Source organism: Carassius gibelio, chromosome B21 (assembly GCF_023724105.1).
Source record: "Carassius gibelio isolate Cgi1373 ecotype wild population from Czech Republic chromosome B21, carGib1.2-hapl.c, whole genome shotgun sequence".
NCBI classification, from domain to species: domain Eukaryota; kingdom Metazoa; phylum Chordata; class Actinopteri; order Cypriniformes; family Cyprinidae; genus Carassius; species Carassius gibelio.
The window spans coordinates 8,476,620-8,499,681 of record NC_068416.1 but is presented as its reverse complement, the minus strand read 5'-3'; the positions used below and the strand labels follow the sequence as shown (position 1 = coordinate 8,499,681).

The window sequence follows — 23,062 nt, the reverse complement described above, 5'->3', positions numbered from 1 at the left end:
GAAGTTCCTTTAATACTCACTCCTGCTATTCTGTTGACCCAGAAAACCTGTTCGATCCCTCCACCTCTTGGTGAATTTACAGATAATGATATTTTCAAGGCTGAGTGGAAAAGAGTTCAAAACCTTGCAGAAACATTTTGGACAAGATGGCGTCGTGAGTATCTTACCACTCTACAGAGTAGGCAGAAGTGGCAAGACAAGAAGCCTTGTCTCAAGGAAGGAGACATTGTGTTGATGAAGGATAGCCAAGCAGAGAGAAATCAGTGGCCTATGGCTGTCATTGCAAAAACACTACCTAGTAAAGATGGTCTTGTGAGGAAAGTGGAGCTGAAATTTATCAGAGAAGGCATGCAGAAAAACTTTGTTCGCCCTATATCAGAAGTGGTTCTGCTTTACTCCTCCTAAGATATTGGAGTACAAAAAAAATTAAAGTGAGGTCTTTACATACCCCAGGCGGGGAGTGTGCTGGACTTTAAACTTTGGTTTCAACAAGGACTTTTATTTTGATACTTATTTTGGGGTTTTCCAATGGTTTCCTGTTTTAAAGAGGAAGTAGGCCATATTCCTTCAGTGGTTTAGTTGTGCAAGGTACTCCATGTGGTTGCAGACATCCATCTTCATCTCATTTACCAAAGCCTTTTGAAATGCAATATCTGTAAGTGACTGTTTGATTTTGTTAAGTGAGCATTGAGTTTTTCTTGTGCTATGCAATGTAGCATTTAATTCAGCATGTTTGTTATCTTTTTCTACTCAAGCTTGCAAAGTGTTAATCTATCCTGTTGATTCAACTGTATTGTTGTTGGTTCTTTGCCTTGTGTGTTTGTGAATGCTCATTTATTTAATGATTTATCTATTTTTGTGAAATTCATGTTTGTGTATTTTTCTTTTTGTAGTTTCACACTTTTCATGATTAAACTTCATAAATTGCACCTTCGTGGAGTTTATTGTGGAAGTGTTTAGCGGCTGGATAACTGGATCCATTAAAACAGTGAGGCCAGTGACAGAAAGTGAATACTGTATAGTTTATAGTGTTAAATTTCAAATAATTTGAAACCGGTAAGGTTAAATATTCGATTTTAACAGTTAACGTTACCCTAGACCACCTCTGAGACTGCTTTTGAGCTAATTAACCAAACAGAGCATTTATTTATAAAATTGAAAGAGAAAACCTACAAAAATACAAAACACTACTCCTCTTTGATGGCATTTAACGTTATATCAGTTAAAATCTATGAATAAAAGTAGATTTATAGCGCTAACCTTTCCTCCGTGTGTGTCCGCTGGAAGGTGACCGTTACAAAATGACGGGCACGCGCACTTCGCGCACTTCACTCAGAAAGTGATGTGCGCTGCTAGTAGGGGGGGGTGAAATGCTATTTCATGCATACTGAGTTTTTTACACTGTTAAAGAGTTGGATTCCCATGCTTAACATGGACAAAGTTTCAAAAATTAAGTTGTACGTTTGAAGGAGTATTTCTGTTCCAAAAATACTCCTTCCGGTTTGTGACAAGTTTCGGAAAGTTTTTTTCGAGTATGGCACTGTGTGACGTTAGATGGAGCGGAATTTCCTTATATGGGTCCTGAGGGCACTTCTCCCGGAAGAGCACGCGCTCCCTTATAGCAGAGCAGAGAGAGGCTGTGCACAGACAATCACTGATCAGAGCGAGAGCGTCGCGAAATGTCACAAAAGGAGGAGTGTTTTTGGTTGCCAGGGCAAGACAACCCTGCATAGTTTACCAAAGAAAAAACAGCATTAAGGGACCACTGGACGGAGTTTATTTTTATAGAGCATCAACAAGGTTGTGCAAGTGTTTGTGTTTGTTCCCTGCATTTCGAAGATGCTTGTTTTACAAACAAGGCCCAGTTTGACGACGGATTTGCGTATTGTTTATTTCTTAAGGATGATGCAATCCCAACGAAAAAGGGTCATGATCGTGTGTTGGAACTAGAGGTCTTCACGGGTCCAAAAATTCTTGCCCGAACCCGACAGAGACCCGTAATGTACTACACCGAACCGACCCGGACACGTCTATTATTTCAAAAGCTGGACCCGGACCCGTGTAGATCCGAGAAATGCCTACCCGGACCCGACCCGGACCCGTATATTACTTGAAATCTGGACCCGAACCCGCCGGGAAGACACAGACCCGACTGGACCCGACGTTGACATATTCCACCTTAAATTGCTATTACAAGTCAATAAACCTGTTGCGAAGAATACAGCTTTTTGTCTTACCTAATTTAAAGAGCCGTGGTCTCTCTTCCTTGTACCTGACTGCCTATGATGCATTACAATCCTCCGACAAGAAAGTTATTCATGTTATTCCTCTCATTATTCCAAGTCCAAGCTGAATCCACTCATTATTTCAGCTTCAGAAGTCCACTTGATGTCACGGTGACGGATGACAAATGCTACTGTGCACATGTACATTCTGACTCGAGTTAATTCGCATAATAACTTACACTGTTTGCCTTTTGAACTATAATAACGATCGCACGTGCAATGCCATGGCCGCTGACATTATTTATTTACTATCATCTGATCTCTGTCTGTGCTCTCTGCTCAGCATCGAGTCTGAATCTGAACCACTAAAACTTTAAGATTAAACGGTTCATTTATAATATTATAAAAATGGGAGAAAATGTAAAACGCGGTTTGGCGGTCGAAGTGTCCCTCACTGCTTGCCATAGAAACATGACTGCACATGCGTGCTAGCTTTATCAACCTAAAATGCCTTAACGCAATTTGAGCGTAATAGAAAACATTCATGTGACAGTTCACCTCAGATTGTGTTGCTGATTTGAAATAAATTAAACATGAGTGTGTCAAGTCTGCAAGCATTACCGTTTGTGCACTTGTATTAACTCTTGAGTCTGCGAGCGAGAGAGAGAGAGAGATCACTTTTTTTGGCTCACTCTTTTCTTTTCCTAATTTTACAAGTTGCAAGTTACAAAAAACACAAGCAGTCTTTGATAACGGCCGGATGTTCTTCGAGTCCGATGACTCCGATCGGCGATCGTATTACACACAATGTTAAACAGACCCGGGACCCGAGGTAATAGATTCGGACCCGACCCGGACCCGGCTGATGATTTAAAATATAGACCCGAACCCGTACGGGTCCCGGGTCGGGTCCGGGGTCGACGGGTCTCGGGTGCACTGTGAAGACCTCTAGTTGGAACCGCAGGCGGTGAGTAAAACTGCTTCAAATATCTCTGCCTCCTTGTTAGTGCGTCCCCTCCCATCAGAGACCCGGGTTCGAGCCCCGCTCGGAGCGAGTCGTTGCTGCTGCTGCTCTCATTCAGTTTCAGCCTCGGGATCTGATTCTGGATCATAAATAAACGGCTGAATCTGACTGTTAGCCATGGTTTATTTTGGATCATGGTTTTTTCCTCAAGGCAATGTCAGAGCCGTTAAATATGTTTTTCAAAGGCTCTGGGTAATGTCACAGCTTCCAAACGCTCTACTGGCGCTCGTGATTCTTTAGCTCCGCCCACACGTCACGCCTCTAGGCGCTCGTGTTTTTCCGGGAAAAATCGGTACAGACTATCTTTCTCTTATGAATATAATAAAACTAAAGACTTTTTGGAGTTATGAAGGATGTAGTACTACCCTGCTAACACACGACGTAACAGTTACGTAACGTACTGGTAATTTTTGGTAATTCCATGACTTACCAATTGACAACGTAACTACGACGTCGCATGCCCGTAATTTTATTACCATCACATTACCAACTCACAACGTCGTCAGTACGTCCTTCCAACGTGACCAGATAACCAAGAACGTCCCAGATAGGTCCTCTATTGGTAATATATTGGTAACTTCATGACTTACTGGCAACGTAACTACAACGTCGTATGCAAGTAATATCATTACCATATATTTTTTTTACGTTCTTTATATGCTCTCGGAGTATAGAGCCATTTAAAAAGTGTAATTAAACTTCAGACTCAAGATTAAACGTTCCTTAAAGATAAAATGTTTCTTTTCACAAAGTCAGAATATGGACATGCTTTTAATATATAGTGACGTGACATACAGGCGCGCGCTTCCGCAACTGACGCACCGCGCGCACAGTATTGACAAGAAAAGAGTTGTGAAACTTTCTATCTCGTAAGGAGTTATGAACGTGAAATAGTGACACAGACTGTCTACACCATCTCATCTGCAGCAGAGATTGTTGTATCAGAAGGACAGCGCGTTTGTTTGACGCACTTTTCACTTCAACTGTGTCTGACAGGAGAATTAGCTTTCTGAGGTGAGTTTTACAATTTATAATAAATAAGTTGGTTGATAAAATGTATAAAACAAAGTTAAAACAAAAGTCTAACGTCGCTAAAACTTTTTTTTATTATTTTATTGTTTTTATTAGCCTTCTAGCCGTTGAGTTACCATGGCAACCGTCTACACATCAGCTGCTGGAGAGGAGAGGACCAAGGGGCAAGGAACTCGACCGGAAGTTGAAGTCGGGTGGGGGCTGCCATCTTTTAGCAGAACTTCACTTGCGTTAGCATTCCCATTGACTCCCATTCATTTTGGCGTTACTTTGACAGCGAATAACTTTACATCTGAGGCGTTTAAAGACTCTGTTTGTCCATTATTTATTTCTAAAGATACACGACAAGGTATAAAGGGCTCCATTACCTTCTATGTTACATTATGGCCCCGTATAAACAGTTTTTGTAAAAAATAGGCTAACGATTGCGTCATAACCACTCGGCTCTCTGTCGCATTACCGTACAGACAAGTGGAGAAGCTCGCAGGCAATTAACTTAATATGGCGTACTGGCGTTACATTTTAAAATACTATACAAAATAATTAATCAGAATACTTACTCCTGCTCACTCACGACAAAGAACTCCCCGCTCAAGCTCGCTGTCTCTGCAAGATTAACGATGGCAGTTTGCACGCACAGCCACTTAGATGATTTACATCTGGCAGACAGGTTGCTGACGTCGTCAAGCTTCGTTTGAGTCTGCGCGTCAGAAACGGAAGTGCTAAAAAACGCTAAAACTGGGATTCATTCGTCTCAATTGAGTTCAAATGGGGTCGCTGTGTCCATTTCTTTTACTGTCTATGGAGAGGACTCTTCTGACATTTTCTCTGTTTCTCGTCAGTTATACCAAATAAAAGGCCAACAACTGCGACAGATTTGTTAAGTAACACGTTAATATCATCCACAGTCTACTTTAAGTACTTTTTGTTAATATTTATACCTCTGCGATTATGGTATTTTTCCTGAAATGTCTGCTATCAAGTATTACGCTAGCATAGAAACATAATTAACGTTATAGCATATTAGATTTGATCCCTTATTAATGAAAGTTTGGCCTTTTAATTACATCTTATGCCTAAAGGATCAGTTTTGATCGTTTTGTAAATGTTTTTGATGGTAATTTGTCAATAGATAAATGAAATAAAGTTAAGCTAATTAATTTAACCTAAAAATCTGCATTGTAGAGTCTATCAGTGACGTCACTCGTGGTCTAAAATGGGCTGAAACTATTTCAAACCACTGTTTCAAGCTTGTTCTGAATTATCATTGTAAACAAATATTGATAAAAAAAATTGTACAGTGATTTCAGGAGTGTCTTAAAAACCCTCTAAAACAGAGGAGAAGTTCCAAGAAAATGTCTAACGGGAGCTGCTGACAGAGATAGAAAACACAGGTGATGCTACAAAGCTTATTAAATAACTGCATATTTATTTTTTACAATATATCACATGCATCTGTAAAATCTAAACATGTGAATTCTGGTATCTAAAGATTTTTGTATGTTTTCCATATTGCTATTTTTCTTTTCTCCATTTCCCCTATTCTCTAGTTTGTTTATTTCTAATAAGGAGCTGGAGGCCGTGAAGATACAGATCCATGATATTGTGGAGAAGCAGGCCCAGCTGAGCGAGTGGAGAGCTGTGCTGGAAATATTCAGGGGTTGATGCTCATAAGTCCAGGGTAAGTATACAGCTAACCCTACTACCACCTCTACTCTGTGTAGTTCTCTGCAAAGGCCCGGTGTACCCAGGATGCGATCTTCCCAGATGTCCTTCACCCTATTTCATAGTGTAAGACATGATCCAGGCCCTGGGCGATGACCTCTCTCCATCCGCCGCCTCCGGTCTTCAGGATCTCCACCAGAACCCGATTCGCTCCACTTTGCGAGACAGAACAAAACGCTGTGATCATCAGAGACTCCATCGTCCGGCACGTTTGCGCTATGTTAGCTGAAGGTAAAGTCCACACTGAATACTTCCCTGGTGCTCATGTTCTTGATATTTCTGCACAGATTCCCGTGATCCTGAAGAGTGAGGTGGGCATCAGAGCAGACGGAGACGCTGAAGAGGGACTTCAGGAGCCTGATCAAGACAGTGCGCAGCATATCGCCTGCATGATGATCATCGTGTCAGGACCACTTCCCACGTATAGATGAGGACATGAAAGGTTCAGCAGACTTTTTGCTTTAAACGAATGGTTATAGTCATGGTGTAAAGAACAGAAACTGCCTTTTGTTAATAATTGGAATCTTTTCTGGGAGCTAGGCTTTTTAGATCTCCTGTTGGACAACATCTCCAGGACACTTCGCTCCATATGACTAGTAAGCCAATTCTCAAATAACTGTTATGATGAATTTTGTTCTACACGCTCAAATAGAAGTACTACTACAATAAAGATTGTGTTTGTTCCAGTGTTAATTTTGACAGGCATTTTTGATTTAGCATTAGTCTAAACTCCACCAAACTACTGTTATAAGCATGAGCCCTGTCAGACTGGTCGTGGCGGAGGTGTTGCAACAATATATAGTGATATTCTCAATGTTACCCAGAAAACAGGATACAGGTTTAACTCTTTCGAAATACTTCTGCTTAATTTTAGACTGTCAGACATGCAAAAGAAATCTAATGTATCTCTTGCTCTGGCTACTAGGGGTGTGATGAGACACTTATCCCACAAGATGAGACGAAACATGAGACTGGGTTCATGAGAGCGAGACGATATATATATATATATATTTTAAGAAATCCTCAATGATAAAATAAATATTAACTCCTTTTTCGTAGTACATACATTTTCACATCAATTTATTAAACATTTAAAAAAAAACATATTTAGGGCCCTAATTTTTTCCCCAGCATATTATTTTTTATTATTATTGTTTACAAATTCTGTATTTTAGCATGTCTAACTATTTGAATGCATAACACAACTTAATTTATTCATTTTATTTTTTCTTAAAGGTAGCCTTACTGACATAGATATAATACCTCAAAGTGTAATTACTGACCACTTCCTTGTATCGTGCATGCTGCATATTAGTGATATTAACTATATTTCCAAAATGAGCATTATGAGTTTAAGAGCCTTACATTACATTTATAACAATCATTGTTAATGTTTGAATTGTATTTCAGGGCAGTTTGTGAAAAGAGATAATCAAGAGAAGTCAGTTCCAGATCCACCCTCCACACCAGACCTCTCTCTCACGAGGATTGCTGTCTACTAGCATATTGTGTTCTTCAGCTCTTCAGACTTCGGTGGATGCAGATATTACTCAGGGACATGAACACTAGAATATTGCAAGAATAGAGAAAGTAAGAATTACTTAAGATTTTAGAATTTAATGTTAATTGCTCAAACATATACAGTATTGTTCAAAATAATAGCAGTACAATGTGACTAACCAGAATAATCAAGGTTTTTAGTATATTTTTTTATTGCTACGTGGCAAACAAGTTACCAGTAGGTTCAGTAGATTGTCAGAAAACAAACAAGACCCAGCATTCATGATATGCACGCTCTTAAGGCTGTGCAATTGGGCAATTAGTTGAAAGGGGTGTGTTCAAAAAAATAGCAGTGTCTACCTTTGACTGTACAAACTCAAAACTATTTTGTACAAACATTTTTTTTTTTCTGGGATTTAGCAATCCTGTGAATCACTAAACTAATATTTAGTTGTATGACCACAGTTTTTTAAAACTGCTTGACATCTGTGTGGCATGGAGTCAACCAACTTGTGGCACCTCTCAGCTGTTATTCCACTCCATGATTCTTTAACAACATTCCACAATTCATTCACATTTCTTGGTTTTGCTTCAGAAACAGCATTTTTGATATCACCCCACAAGTTCTCAATTGGATTAAGGTCTGGAGATTGGGCTGGCCACTCCATAACATTAATTTTGTTGGTTTGGAACCAAGACTTTGCCCGTTTACTAGTGTGTTTTGGGTCATTGTCTTGTTGAAACAACCATTTCAAGGGCATGTCCTCTTCAGCATAGGGCAACATGACCTCTTCAAGTATTTTAACATATGCAAACTGATCCATGATCCCTGGTATGCGATAAATAGGCCCAACACCATAGTAGGAGAAACATGCCCATATCATGATGCTTGCACCTCCATGCTTCACTGTCTTCACTGTGTACTGTGGCTTGAATTCAGAGTTTGGGGGTCGTCTCACAAACTGCCTGTGGCCCTTGGACCCAAAAAGAACAATTTTACTCTCATCAGTCCACAAAATGTTCCTCCATTTCTCTTTAGGCCAGTTGATGTGTTCTTTGGCAAATTGTAACCTCTTCTGCACATGCCTTTTTTTTAACAGAGGGACTTTGCGGGGGATTCTTGAAAATAGATTAGCTTCACACAGACGTCTTCTAACTGTCACAGTACTTACAGGTAACTCCAGACTGTCTTTGATCATCCTGGAGGTGATCATTGGCTGAGCCTTTGCCATTCTGGTTATTCTTCTATCCATTTTGATGGTTGTCTTCCATTTTCTTCCACGTCTCTCTGGTTTTGCTCTCCATTTTAAGGCATTGGAGATCATTTTAGCTGAACAGCCTATCATTTTTTGCACCTCTTTATAGGTTTTCCCCTCTCTAATCAACTTTTTAATCGAAGTACGCTGTTCTTCTGAACAATGTCTTGAACGACCCATTTTCCTCAGCTTTCAAATGCATGTTCAACAGGTGTTGGCTTCATCCTTAAATGGGGGCCACCTGATTCACACCTGTTTCTTCACAAAATTGATGACCTCAGTGATTGAATGCCACACTGCTATTTTTTTGAACACACCCCTTTCAACTAATTCAACTAATTGCCCAATTGCACAGGCTTAAGAGCGTGCATATCATGAATGCTGGGTCTCATTTGTTTTCTGAGAATCTACTGAACCTACTGGTAACTTGTTTGCCACGTAGTAATAAAAAAATATACGAAAAACCTTGATTATTCTGGTTAGTCACATTGTACTGCTATTATTTTGAACAATACTGTATATATTTAGATATATTTTTGTGGCAGTGTGAACTGGCCATAATGCTGTATGATAGGTGTGAGATTCATTAAACTTGATTTGCTATAATACATCTGTTCATAAGCTATTGCATATTATTTTCAATGAATTATTTGTAGTGGTTTGGTTAAGGGTGTGATTAGCTGAAGATTATTTTTTCGATCTTGTGATTAGTTGATGAATGTGTGCATTGTTAATGATAATATTTAAATGCAATGTACTGAGTGCCTACTAAGACTTGCATGTTGTGCATAATGTTTTGACCCTGGATGCTTACAGAAGGGTATAGATATTTCAATATATGGAAATGTATTTATTATTAATATATCTCAATCTATGTGCTTCTGTATGGGCTGAATGCTTTCATTCATATTTCGCTGTATATCCTGTTTTTATTAATAATCTGGGTGTATTACTGTTCATATTTGCTTGTTAATAAATTAACTGAATTCATTTCGAGTATGTATTCATCATTCACAGCTACTGAAACATCCTTTAAATTAGTTTGGGCATATGAGGACATAAATTAGGTTCAAGTGCTGCATGTCCGCCCATAGAATAATTATTAAAAAAAATGACCAACTAATTACCAGCACACGACCACCGATCTGCGACGTTGCCACGACGTCGCAGTTACTTACTGGCAACGTCACAAAGTTACGTTGTGGCGACGTATACGCACCTTTCACTTTTGCGGTTGCCACGACGAAACTTTGGTCACCAGATTACGTCGCAGTTACGTAACAGTTACGTAATGTTTTTTTTTTTTTTTTTTTTTTTTTATTATTGCAAAAAGGGTACAATTCACATGTGATTAGCCATAATATACAAAAAAACATAGAGATAAACAAAAAAAAATTAAATAAATTAAAGTAGCCAGGGGAAGCTTACAGATCATTACAAAGTGAAGGAAGACTATATGCTGATAGTTTTAACAGCCTTTTTGTTGTTTGAGCCAGAAATCAGATTAATATAATGTTCAACTTCATGGATAAAGAGTACAAAACAAGGTTTTTTAGAGCTGAATTTACATTTATGAATGTGAAATTTTGCCAAAAGTATTAATAAATTTATAATGAAGTATGTTTTTTCTTTTCTTTGACTTTTATAAAAACAAAAAATAACATCCTTCCACAATAAGGCAAAGTCTTTAAAAATATGGTCAATGATGAATCTGCTGAGCTTTTGCCAAAATGTTCTAGTGTGTGGGCAATACCAAAATAGGTGCAAAACTGTTTCGGGATGGTCTTCACAAAAAGAACAGTTTGCATTGATGTCCCTTTTAAATTTAATCATGTAATGATTAGCAGGGTAATATCTGTGAATTATTCTGAAAGATACTTCTTTCACCTTATTTACTAATAAATACCTGTGAGGAATCATCCAAACCTTTTTCCAGTCAATGTCATTTACAAAACGGTTCCAGTAAAAAGTAACATTTGGAATAGAAACAATCTCTTTCTGAAATAATGCACGAATGTGCTTATTATTATGTGGAATATGGGAAAAACAGATTCTTCCAACTGGTGAGTCAGCCACATCAGGGAGGGAGACAGAAGTAGGTGAAAGTCTGCTAGTATACTTAAAAAGCATGATTGTGCCTGATGGAATGGCGTCAAATACCATTGCGAATTCTTTCAGCGTAACAGGAATGTTATATGCTGATAGAAATTCTCTATAGGAGAAAAGTCGCCCTTCTGCATTAAATAACTGGTCCACCAGCAGAATCTGATTACGTACCCAACTCTCAAAATAAAAAGACTTGTTCTTATATAAAATATCTCTGTTATTCCAAATTAGATACCTGTGGGGTGAGAAATTATGCTTGTAAATAAGAGACCAAGCTAAAAGGACCTGCTTATGAAAAGTGGACAGTTTTACAGGAAGTTTTTCTACATTGTAGTTACAATTCAAAATAAAGTCCAGACCACCAAAACGAGAGAATATATAATGGGGAATAAAATTCCAAATCGAAACTGGGTTTTTAAGAAAATGCTTAGCCCAATTAATCTTAAATGTATTATTTAGAGTATTGAAGTCCAAAAAATTTAGCCCACCAGATTCATATTTATTCATAACAACACTTTTTTTGATATAGTGGATACGATTTTTCCAGATGAAGTCAAAAAGCATTTTATCAATGTCTTTACAGATTTTATTGTCCAAATGTAGAGAGAGAGCTACATATGTAAGCCGTGATATCCCTTCAGCCTTGGTAAGCAACACTCTGCCTTTTAAAGACAAGTCCCTTTGCAACCACTGGTTCAGTTTGTTCTGAGTTTTTTTAATGATTGGAGAAAAATTTAACTGAGATCTAATTTTCTGATCTTTAGAGATAATAATACCCAAGTACGTTACTTCTTTCTTGATCGGAATGTTGCAAATAGTTTGTATATCACAGTCTTTTAAAGGCAGCAGCTCACATTTATTAATATTTAGGCATAAACCAGAGGCCTCTGAAAACTGGTTTATTACTCGAATGATGACAGGTATCTGGCTTGCATTTTTTAAAAAGATTGTGGTATCGTCAGCAAGCTGACTAATGACGATATCCCTACCCGCAATAGAGATTCCTTGTATAGCACTATTACATACATAAGTTGTGAAAATCTGTGTACAAAGTAGAAACAAATAAGGGGAAATTGGGCATCCCTGACGAATGCCCCGTTCCAGATTAAATCTAGGGGAAGTTCCATTTTTCAGTTTTATAGAGCTATTGCCATTAGCATATAAGGTTTTAATTGCTTTGCTGAAAAAGTCCCCAAAACCAAATTTCTCTAAAGATAGAAAAATAAATTGATGTTCTATTGTATCAAACGCCTTGTAGAAGTCTAAGAGGAGGATGAATCCATCTTCAGATATTAAGTCAGAGTAGTCAAGAATATCTAATACTAGTCTAATATTATTAGAGATATGCCTGTTTCACATAAAGCCTGATTGTATCTCATCTATAATAGTTTAGAGAGTTTCTTTAATTCTATTGGCAAATATTGACGCCATTATTTTGTAATCATTGTTTAGCAGACAAATGGGTCTCCAGCTGTCAATAAAGAGCGGATCTTTCCTAGGCTTGGGAATCAGTGTGACTAGCCCTTGAGTGAGGCTAGGAGGAAGGGAATTATTCTCTATACTCTCCATAAAAACCTGTAATAAAAAAGGGGCCAAAAGTTCTGAGAATGCCTTGTAAAATTCACTGAATCAATTTGTTCACTTTTTGTGAAACGAAAGTATCAGATTAATTTGATAATTAAACTAGCATTAAAAAGCATGCATGTGAAAAACACCATTAACACCAATAATGAACAGATGACAGAATCTACAAGCCTGCCACTTGAGGGAGAAAAGGGGAAATTATTAATATCACATAATGTTACATTGAAAACATGATTTCGGCAGCCTCGGTCTAATTAACGTTAAACTTTATACAGCGGTTTAACGTTATATTCAAGTTCACAGGATGTCTAGCATGAGCATCATCAAGCTCGAGCGGCAGGCATTCAAACAAACTAATTAACGTTACTACGGTTAAAAATTGAATAATAAGAAAGTGAATACTGTATAGTTTATAGTGTTAAATTTCAAATAATTTGAAACAGGTAAGGTTAAATATTCGATTTTAACAGTTAACGTTACCCTAGACCACCTCTGAGACTGCTTTTGAGCTAATTAACCAAACAGAGCATTTATTTATAAAATTGAAAGAGAAAACCTACAAAAATACAAAACACTACTCCTCTTGGCATTTAACGTTATATCAGTTAAAATCTATGAATAAAAGTAGATTCATAGCGCTTACCTTTCCTCCGTGTCCGTCCGCTGGAAGGTGACCGTTACAAAATGACGGGCACGCGCACTTCGCGCACTTCACTCAGAAAGTGATGTGCGCTGCTAGTAGGGGGGGGGGGGGTGAAATCATAGACAGTAAAAGAAATGGACACAGCGACCCCATTGGAACTCAATTGAGACAAATGAAGCCCAGTTTTAGCATTTTTTAGCACTTCCGTTTCTGCCACGCAGACTCAAACGAAGCTTGACGACGTCAGCAACCTGTCTGACAGATGTAAATCTTCTAAGTGGCTGTGCGTGAAAACTGCCATCGTTAATCTTGCAGAGACGGCGAGCTTGAGCGGGGAGTTCTTTGGCGTGAATGAGCAGGAGTAAGTAAGTATAGAAATAAATAATGGACAAACGGAGTCTTTAAACGCCTCAGATGTAAAGTTATTCGCTGTCAAGGTGATGCCAAAATGAAGAGCACGCGCTCCCATATAGCAGAGCAGAGAGAGGCTGTGCACAGACAATCACTGATCAGAGCGAGAGCGTCGCAAAATGTCACAAAAGGAGGAGTGTTTTTGGTTGCCAGGGCAAGACAACCTTGCATAGATTACCAAAGAAAAAACAGCATTAAGGGACCACTGGACGGAGTTTATTTTTACAGAGCATCAACAAGGTTGTGCAAGTGTTTGTGTTTGTTCCCTGCATTTCGAAGATGCTTGTTTTACAAACAAGGCCCAGTTTGACAACGGATTTGCAATTAATAATTGTTTATTTCTTAAGGATGATGCAATCCCAACGAAAAAGGGTCACGATCGTGTGTTGGAACTAGAGGTCTTCTTGCCCGAACCCGACAGAGACCCGTAATGTACTACACCGAACCGACTCGGACACGTCTATTATTTCAAAAGCTGGACCCGGACCCGTGTAGATCCGAGAAATGCCTACCCGGACCCGACCCGGACCCGTATATTACTTGAAATCTGGACCCGAACCCGCCGGGAAGACACAGACCCGACTGGACCCGACGTTGACATATTCCACCTTAAATTGCTATTACAAGTCAATAAACCTGTTGCGAAGAATACAGCTTTTTGTCTTACCTAATTTAAAGAGCCGTGGTCTCTCTTCCTTGTACCTGACTGCCTATGATGCATTACAATCCTCCGACAAGAAAGTTATTCATGTTATTCCTCTCATTATTCCAAGTCCAAGCTGAATCCACTCATTATTTCAGCTTCAGAAGTCCACTTGATGTCACGGTTGACGGATGACAAATGCTACTGTGCACATGTACATTCTGACTCGAGTTAATTCGCATAATAACTTACACTGTTTGCCTTTTGAACTATAATAACGATCGCTCGTGCAATGCCATGGCCGCTGACATTATTTATTTACTATCATCTGATCTCTGTCTGTGCTCTCTGCTCAGCATCGAGTCTGAATCTGAACCACTAAAACTTTAAGATTAAACGGTTCATTTATAATATTATAAAAATGGGAGAAAATGTAAAACGCGGTTTGGCGGTCGAAGTGTCCCTCACTGCTTGCCATAGAAACATGACTGCACATGCGTGCTAGCTTTATCAACCTAAAATTCCTTAACGCAATTTGAGCGTAATAGAAAACATTCATGTGACAGTTCACCTCAGATTGTGTCAGTTTCACCAGGGATGAACTGCTGAACATTCGGCAGAACACACCACAAGATCTTTTACCAGATTTAAATTATTCAGACGTTTTACTGAACGTTGTTATCGGAGGAGCGGCGGCGCTGATCAAGCGCTTCAGGACGCGCAGACGGGGGAAGCGAGCGGGAGCGCTCGTCAGACTCAGGAAGCGCGGATTTCGAACGCCGTTGCCTAGCATCGATCTGGCAAATCTCCGCTCTCTACCTAACAAAACAGACGAACTCCTTTTGCTCTCTCGGACAAATAAGGATTTCTCTCACTCTGCTGCTCTGTGTTTCACGGAAACCTGGCTGAATGACGCCATACCAGACAGCGCGCTCCATCTGCCGGGCTTTCAGCTGTTCAGAGCGGATCGCGAATCAGAGTCTACTCGGAAATCGCGCGGCGGCGGGACATGCTTTTACATCAATGAGCGATGGTGTAGAGATGTAACTGTGTTAAAGAAGATGTGCTGTCCTGACCTAGAAATGCAGTTTGTCAACTGCAAGCCGTTCTATTCGCCGCGGGAGTTTCACTCGTTCATTCTGGTCAGTGTTTACATCCATCCGCAAGGGCACGTGAGCTCAGCTTTACAGAAACTCGCTGATCAGATCACAGAGACAGAACAACAACACCCGGACTCTGTTTTAATCATTCTTGGGGACTTTAATAAAGCCAATCTTTCCCGTGAACTGCCAAAATACAGACAGCATGTTACATGTCCCACCAGAGACAGTAATATATTGGATCACTGCTACACCACAATAAAGGATGCATATCACTCTGTTCCACGAGCTGCTTTGGGAAATTCTGATCACTGTCTGATTTATCTTATACCATCCTACAAACAGAAACTTAAATCTGCTAAACCTGTAGTAAGGACTGTGAAGAGATGGACCAGCGAAACGGAGCAGGATTTACAATCTTGTTTTGACCTCACTGATTGGAGTGTTTTTGAAGCTGCTACCACCGATCTGGACGAACTCACAGAGACTGTAACATCCTATATTAGTTTCTGTGAGGATGTTTGCATTCCTACCAGGACTTATTTAACATTCAACAACGATAAGCCATGGTTTACAGTAAAACTCAGACATCTTCGTCAGGCCAAAGAGGATGCCTACAGAAATGGGGACAGGGTCTTGTACAATCAGGCCAGGAACACACTGAACAAAGAGATCATAGCGGCTAAAAAGACCTACGCTAAAAAGTTGGAAGACCAGTTTTCTTCCAACGACTCAACTTCAGTTTGGAGAGGACTGAGGGCCATCACAAACTACAAGACACCATCCCCTTGCACTGAGGCTAATCAACGGCTTGCTAACGACCTGAATGAGTTTTATTGCAGATTTGAAACCCCCAACACCCATTCTGACCATCTCCCTGCACAACCATTAACACCTCCTGCAATCCCCCGTTCCACACCTACTGCTCTTCAAATCTGTGAAGATGATGTGTGCCAGGTCTTCAAGAAGAACAAAAGAAGAAAAGCACCAGGCCCAGATGGTGTTACACCAGCCTGTCTGAAAATCTGTGCTGACCAGCTGGCCCCCATCTTTTCACAGATCTTCAACAGATCCCTGGAGTTGTGTGAAGTACCTTCCTGCTTCAAACGCTCCACCATCATCCCCATCCCAAAGAAACCCAAGATAACAGGACTTAACGACTACAGGCCTGTGGCTCTAACATCTGTCGTCATGAAGTCGTTTGAAAAACTGGTTCTGGGTTATCTGAAGGACATCACTGGACCCTTACTGGACCCCCTGCAGTTTGCTTACCGAGCAAACAGTTCCGTGGATGATGCAATCAACATAGGATTGCACTTCATCCTGCAACATCTGGACAAAACAGGGACTTATGTGAGGATCCTGTTTGTGGACTTTAGTTCGGCTTTCAACACCATCATCCCAACAACCCTCCAGACCAAACTGACCCAGCTCTCTGTTCCTAGCTCTATCTGTCGGTGGATCACCAGCTTTCTGACAGACAGGCAACAGTTAGTGAGACTGGGGAAATTCACATCAAACAGCTGCTCCACCAACACTGGCGCCCCTCAGGGATGTGTTCTCTCCCCTCTGCTCTTCTCCCTTTACACCAACGACTGCACCTCTAAAGACCCCTCTGTCAAGCTCCTGAAGTTTGCAGATGACACTACAGTCATCGGCCTCATCCAGGACGGTGATGAGTCTGCTTACAGACAAGAGGTTGAGCAGCTGGCTGTTTGGTGCAGTCTTAACAACCTGGAGATGAACACGCTCAAAACAGTGGAGATGATCGTGGACTTTAGGAGAAACCCACCTGCACTTTCCCCACTCACCATCATGAACAGCCCTGTGACTGCAGTGGAGTCATTCAGATTCCTGGGAACCACCATCTCTCAGGACCTGAAGTGGGACAATCACATTGACTCCATTGTAAAAAAGGCCCAACAAAGGTTGTATTTCCTTCGCCAGCTGAGGAAGTTTAACTTGCCACAGGAGCTGCTGAAACAGTTCTACTCGGCCGTCATTGAGTCTGTACTGTGTACTTCTATAACTGTCTGGTTTGGCTCAGCAACAAAATCGGACATCAGAAGACTACAGAGAACTGTTCGGACTGCTGAAAGGATTATTGGTGCTCCCCTGCCCACCCTTCAAGAACTGTATACATCCAGAGTGAGGAAAAGGGCTCATAAAATCACTCTGGATCCCTCACATCCAAGTCACCCCATCTTTGAACTTTTGCCATCTGGCCGGCGTCTCAGAGCCGCAAATACCAGAACAGCAAGGCACAAAAACAGTTTCTTCCCCCAGGCAATCTACCTCATGAACAGTTAAATGTTCCCCACTTATGCTTATGCAAACAAAATTGCAACATCCTTATATTTATTTGTTACCCCTCCATCCTAGTACATCCCTGCATCTTTTTCAATCCTATCCCATTATCATTTATAGCACAATTGTTTATACACTTATTTATTTGGCTACATTTTTTTTTTTTTTTTTTTTGTCTGTGTGTTGGTGTCTCTGTGTACTGGAAGCTTATGTCACTAAAACAAATTCCTTGTATGCGCAAACATACTTGGCAATAAAGCTCTTTCTGATTCTGATTTCTGATTCTGATTCTGATTGTATTAACTCTTGAGTCTGCGAGCGAGAGAGAGAGAGATCACTTTTTTTGGCTCACTCTTTTCTTTTCCTAATTTTACAAGTTGCAAGTTACAAAAAACACAAGCAGTCTTTGATAACGGCCGGATGTTCTTCGAGTCCGATGACTCCGATCGGCGATCGCACGGGTATTACACACAATGTTAAACAGACCCGGGACCCGAGGTGATAGATTCGGACACGACCCGGACCCGGCTGATGATTTAAAATATAGACCCGAACCCGTACGGGTCCCGGGTCGGGTCCGGGGTCGACGGGTCTCGGGTGCACTGTGAAGACCTCTAGTTGGAACTGCAGGCGGTGAGTAAAACTGCTTCAAATATCTCTGCCTCCTTGTTAGTGCGTCGCCTCCCATCAGAGACCCGGGTTCGAGCCCCGCTCGGAGCGAGTCGTTGCTGCTGCTGCTCTCATTCAGTTTCAGCCTCGGGATCTGATTCTGGATCATAAATAAACGGCTGAATCTGACTGTTAGCCATGGTTTATTTTGGATCATGGTTTTTTCCTCAAGGCAATGTCAGAGCCGTTAAATATGTTTTTCAAAGGCTCTGGGTAATGTCACAGCTTCCAAACGCTCTTGACGCAAAAGCCTACTGGCGCTCGTGATTCTTTAGCTCCGCCCACACGTCACGCCTCTAGGCGCTAGTGTTTTTCCGGGAAAAATCGGTACAGACTATCTTTCTCTTATGAATATAATAAAACTAAAGACTTTTTGGAGTTATGAAGGATGTAGTACTACCCTGCTAACACACGACGTAACAGTTACGTAACGTACTGGTAATTTTTGGTAATTCCATGACTTACCAATTGACAACGTAACTACGTCGTCGCATGCCCGTAATTTTATTACCATCACATTACCAACTCACAACGTCGTCAGTACGTCCTTCCAACGTGACCAGATAACCAAGAACGTCCCAGATAGGTCCTCTATTGGTAATATATTGGTAACTTCATGACTTACTGGCAACGTAACTACAACGTCGTATACACGTAATATCATTACCATATATTTTTTTTACGTTCTTTATATGCTCTCTGAGTATAGAGCCATTTAAAAAGTGTAATTAAACTTCAGACTCAAGATTAAACGTTCCTTAAAGATAAAATATGTTTCTTTTCACCAAGTCAGAATATGGACATGCTTTTAATATATAGTGACGTGACATACAGGCGCGCGCTTCCGCAACTGACGCACCGCGCGCACAGTATTGACAAGAAAAGAGTTGTGAAACTTTCTATCTCGTAAGGAGTTATGAACGTGAAATAGTGACACAGACTGTCTACACCATCTCATCTGCAGCAGAGATTGTTGTATCAGAAGGACAGCGCGTTTGTTTGACGCACTTTTCACTTCAACTGTGTCTGACAGGAGAATTAGCTTTCTGAGGTGAGTTTTACAATTTATAATAAATAAGTTGGTTGATAAAATGTATAAAACAAAGTTAAAACAAAAGTCTAACGTCGCTAAAACCTTTTTTTTATTATTTTATTGTTTTTATTAGCCTTCTAGCCGTTGAGTTACCATGGCAACCACGTACACATCAGCTGCTGGAGAGGAGAGGACCAAGGGGCAAGGAACTCGACCGGAAGTTGAAGTCGGGTGGGGGCTGCCATCTTTTAGCAGAACTTCACTTGCGTTAGCATTCCCATTGACTCCCATTCATTTTGGCGTTACTTTGACAGCGAATAACTTTACATCTGAGGCGTTTAAAGACTCTGTTTGTCCATTATTTATTTCTAAAGATACACGACAAGGTATAAAGGGCTCCATTACCTTCTATGTTACATTATGGCCCCGTATAAACAGTTTTTGTAAAAAATAGGCTAACGATTGCGTCATAACCACTCGGCTCTCTGTCGCATTACCGTACAGACAAGTGGAGAAGCTCGCAGGCAATTAACTTAATATGGCGTACTGGCGTTACATTTTAAAATACTATACAATCAGAATACATCAGAATACTTACTCCTGCTCACTCACGACAAAGAACTCCCCGCTCAAGCTCGCCGTCTCTGCAAGATTAACGATGGCAGTTTGCACGCACAGCCACTTAGAAGATTTACATCTGGCAGACAGGTTGCTGACGTCGTCAAGCTTCGTTTTGAGTCTGCGCGTCAGAAACGGAAGTGCTAAAAAACGCTAAAACTGGGATTCATTCGTCTCAATTGAGTTCAAATGGGGTCGCTGTGTCCATTTCTTTTACTGTCTATGGAGAGGACTCGTCTGACATTTTCTCTGTTTCTCGTCAGTTATACGAAAGAAAAGGCCAACAACTGCGACAGATTTGTTAAGTAACACGTTAATATCATCCACAGTCTACTTTAAGTACTTTTTGTTAATATTTATACCTCTGCGATTATGGTATTTTTCCTGAAATGTCTGCTATCAAGTATTACGCTAGCATAGAAACATAATTAACGTTATAGCATATTAGATTTGAGCCCTTATTAATGAAAGTTTGGCCTTTTAATTACATCTTATGCCTAAAGGATCGGTTTTGATCGTTTTGTAAATGTTTTTGATGGTAATTTGTCAATAGATAAATGAAATAAAGTTAAGCTAATTAATTTAACCTAAAAATCTGCATTGTAGAGTCTATCAGTGACGTCACTCGTGGTCTAAAATGGGCTGAAACTATTTCAAACCACTGTTTCAAGCTTGTTCTGATTTATCATTGTAAACAAATATTGATAAAAAAAATTGTACAGTGATTTCAGGAGTGTCTTAAAACCCCTCTAAAACAGAGGAGAAGTTCCAAGAAAATGTCTAACGGGAGCTGCTGACAGAGATAGAAAACACAGGTGATGCTACAAAGCTTATTAAATAACTTCATATTTATTTTTTACAATATATCGTCATGCATCTGTAAAATCTAAACATGTGAATTCTGGTATCTAAAGATTTTTGTATGTTTTCCATATTGCTATTTTTCTTTTCTGCATTTCCCCTATTCTCTAGTTTGTTTATTTCTAATAAGGAGCTGGAGGCCGTGAAGATACAGATCCATGATATTGTGGAGAAGCAGGCCCAGCTGAGCGAGTGGAGAGCTGTGCTGGAAATATTCAGGGGTTGATGCTCATAAGTCCAGGGTAAGTATACAGCTAACCCTACTACCACCTCTACTCTGTGTAGTTCTCTGCAAAGGCCCGGTGTACCCAGGATGCGATCTTCCCAGATGTCCTTCACCCTATTTCATAGTGTAAGACATGATCCAGGCCCTGGGCGACGACCTCTCTCCATCCGCCGCCTCCGGTCTTCAGGATCTCCACCAGAACCCGATTCGCTCCACTTCGCGAGACAGAACCAAACGCTGTGATCATCAGAGACTCCATCGTCCGGCACGTTTGCGCTATGTTAGCTGAAGGTAAAGTCCACACTGAATACTTCCCTGGTGCTCATGTTCTTGATATTTCTGCACAGATTCCCGTGATCCTGAAGAGTGAGGTGGGCATCAGAGCGGACGGAGACGCTGAAGAGGGACTTCAGGAGCCTGATCAAGACAGTGCGCAGCATATCGCCTGCATGATGATCATCGTGTCACGACCACTTCCCACGTATAGATGAGGACATGAAAGGTTCAGCAGACTTTTTGCTTTAAACGAATGGTTATAGTCATGGTGTAAAGAACAGAAACTGCCTTTTGTTAATAATTGGAATCTTTTCTGGGAGCTAGGCTTTTTAGATCTCCTGTTGGACAACATCTCCAGGACACTTCGCTCCATATGACTAGTAAGCCAATTCTCAAATAACTGTTATGATGAATTTTGTTCTACACGCTCAAATAGAAGTACTACTACAATAAAGATTGTGTTTGTTCCAGTGTTAATTTTGACAGGCATTTTTGATTTAGCATTAGTCTAAACTCCACCAAACTACTGTTATAAGCATGAGCCCTGTCAGACTGGTCGTGGCGGAGGTGTTGCAACAATATATAGTGATATTCTCAATGTTACCCAGAAAACAGGATACAGGTTTAACTCTTTCGAAATACTTCTGCTTAATTTTAGACTGTCAGACATGCAAAAGAAATCTAATGTATCTCTTGCTCTGGCTACTAGGGGTGTGATGAGACACTTATCCCACAAGATGAGACGAAACACAAGACTGGGTTCATGAGAGCGAGACGATATATATATATATATATATATATATATATATATATATTTTTTTAAGAAATCCTCAATGATCAAATAAATATTTCATTTTTCTCTACTCCTTTTTCGTAGTACATACATTTTCACATCAATTTATTAAACATTAAAAAAAAAACATATTTAGGGCCCTAATTTTTTCCCCAGCATATTATTTTTTATTATTATTGTTAACAAATTCTGTATTTTAGCATGTCTAACTATTTGAATGCATAACACAACTTAATTTATTCATTTTATTTTTTCTTAAAGGTAGCCTTACTGACATAGATATAATACCTCAAAGTGTAATTACTGACCACTTCCTTGTATCGTGCATGCTGCATATTAGTGATATTAACTATATTTCCAAAATGAGCATTATGAGTTTAAGAGCCTTACATTACATTTATAACAATCATTGTTAATGTTTGAATTGTATTTCAGGGCAGTTTGTGAAAAGAGATAATCAAGAGAAGTCAGTTCCAGATCCACCCTCCACGCCAGACCTCTCTCTCACGAGGATTGCTGTCTACTAGCATATTGTGTTCTTCAGCTCTTCAGCCTTCGGTGGATGCAGATATTACTCAGGGACATGAACACTAGAATATTGCAAGAATAGAGAAAGTAAGAATTACTTAAGATTTTAGAATTTAATGTTAATTGCTTAAACATATACAGTATTGTTCAAAATAATAGCAGTACAATGTGACTAACCAGAATAATCAAGGTTTTTAGTATATTTTTTATTGCTACGTGGCAAACAAGTTACCAGTAGGTTCAGTAGATTGTCAGAAAACAAACAAGACCCAGCATTCATGATATGCACGCTCTTAAGGCTGTGCAATTGGGCAATTAGTTGAAAGGGGTGTGTTCAAAAAAATAGCAGTGTCTACCTTTGACTGTACAAACTCAAAACTATTTTGTACAAAATTTTTTTTTTCTGGGATTTAGCAATCCTGTGAATCACTAAACTAATATTTAGTTGTATGACCACAGTTTTTTAAAACTGCTTGACATCTGTGTGGCATGGAGTCAACCA

General features: G+C 39.9%; 1 protein-coding gene and 1 long non-coding RNA gene across 3 annotated transcripts in view; both read left to right on the top strand.

The window, feature by feature from the left end:
• LOC127986041 (DNA repair protein RAD50) overlaps positions 1-23,062 on the top strand; it is a 224,260-nt gene that overhangs the window by 174,174 nt on the left and 27,024 nt on the right. The gene's annotated exons all lie outside the window — the stretch shown is intronic.
• On the top strand, positions 5,135-22,592 carry LOC127986049 (uncharacterized). 2 transcript variants are annotated; one of them, XR_008160751.1, is made up of 6 exons: positions 5,135-5,160; positions 5,583-5,675; positions 5,832-5,962; positions 6,072-6,448; positions 21,564-21,619; positions 22,468-22,592. It is a non-coding gene; the product is annotated as an uncharacterized LOC127986049 (long non-coding RNA). The 2 variants fall into 2 exon arrangements; XR_008160750.1 differs by lacking the exon at positions 21,564-21,619 and adding an exon at positions 6,547-6,602.